This window comes from Triticum aestivum, chromosome 6B, assembly GCF_018294505.1.
Source record: "Triticum aestivum cultivar Chinese Spring chromosome 6B, IWGSC CS RefSeq v2.1, whole genome shotgun sequence".
NCBI classification, from domain to species: Eukaryota; Viridiplantae; Streptophyta; class Magnoliopsida; order Poales; family Poaceae; genus Triticum; species Triticum aestivum.
The window spans coordinates 59,543,777-59,545,337 of record NC_057810.1 but is presented as its reverse complement, the minus strand read 5'-3'; the positions used below and the strand labels follow the sequence as shown (position 1 = coordinate 59,545,337).

Sequence of the window (1,561 nt, the reverse complement as noted above, 5' to 3'; positions counted from 1 at the left end):
ATCAAAGGAGCGAACAGAACGGAGGGGCATTGGAAGGCCCTGCCGCCATGCCCTGTGGGTTGTCCGTTGGTTCTGCGTACGCATGCATGGTAGGTTCTGTACATGCATAACAAGCACACGCAAGTACAGTGTACACGCACATGGTTGATTCAGCGCATGCATGGCTGGCGAAGAAGGCAAAGTGAATGAGTATTTTTTTTAAGACAAGGCAAAGCAAATGAGTGGTTGCGGTGGAGGATAAAGGTAAGTACGGGCGGGCAAGTATTATATCGTGCGGTGGACGGTGTGATTTGGTGGGCCCAACCCGCGTGCTCCGATTATTCAAAGCTTCTTACTTTCGGGTGCCATGTCCATGTGTGACTATTAGCCCCCTCCCCCCAAAACTTTATTTGTAGGTAATTGTCCGTGTATTACAACGTAAGAAAAAATCACAATGTGCCCAATAAGCATGCCACAAGACCCCATAGGTCTACACCCTCTATTTCAACATGGCGGGAAACAATGTTTCATAAACAGTGAATGTGCAATATTATGAAGGCATTGGTTCTCAATTCAACTTGCATGCCATGGAGCCTATAGTCTAAACGATTAATAGTTCAATAGTGCCAAAAAATAGTTACAAAGCCGGGAAGACCACACACTAAAATACCAATTTTAATAGACCGTGAGAAGTTTGGGGGTAACGAATAGTGGTTTGGTTAGGATCAGAGCCCGATGAAATATTAGACCTCATCCTACGGGTTTTGTAACGTGACTATTATTTAATCGATACATTTCCTTTACCCCGCAAAAAAGACAAGACCGTGAGAAGTAACTAGCACATTTTCTATCACCAAGATAATTAAAAGCACATTCGCAGACTCCTAAACATCAATGACATCACAAGACCAAAGGAAAAATAAATCAAAAGAAGACATGTGCTGAAAACGACCTTACGGAAATGAATCAATGCTGCCATCTGAAAGTGTTCCAGTCAAGTTACTATCACCAAGATAATTAAAAGCACATTCGCAGACTCCTAAACATCAACGACATCACAAGACCAAAGGAAAAATAAATCAAAAGAAGACATGTGCTGAAAACGACCTTACGGAAATGAATCAATGCTGCCATCTGAAAGTGTTCCAGTCAAGTTACTATCGCTCCCATGCATACTTCATATGAACACTTTGTTGACAACAATCTGATGAAAAAAGAATAGCTCTAAAGGAAAGAGAACACGACTCCGCTGGGGATAGAACCCAGAATCTCTGGTTTCGTAGACCAGCGCCTTATCCATTGGGCCACGGAGTCCTAATGAATGCAGTAAAATGTTAAACTTACTCCATTAGACACAAGTGACTGAGTCACCATGCGGATTAGTGGGGGCATCTGTGTGATCACTTGGCCATCAGACTTGACATTACAGCGAACCAACTGTAACCTCACAATGCAGCTGCTCCTGTTGGTACACGGCTGATGCCATGGCCGCGACAAGGCCACGTCAAGATGGATCTGACCAGGCATATACTACAACCAAACGTTTCACTTCACAGTAGTAACAAACAGAACGATTGTTTCA

The 1,561-nt window shown here is 43.4% G+C and overlaps 1 non-coding gene across 1 annotated transcript; it reads right to left on the bottom strand.

The window, feature by feature from the left end:
• Window positions 1-1,220: 1,220 nt before the first annotated feature.
• TRNAR-ACG (transfer RNA arginine (anticodon ACG)) lies at window positions 1,221-1,293 on the bottom strand. The gene has a single exon. It is a non-coding gene; the product is annotated as a tRNA-Arg (tRNA).
• Between the last annotated feature and the right edge of the window lie 268 nt (window positions 1,294-1,561).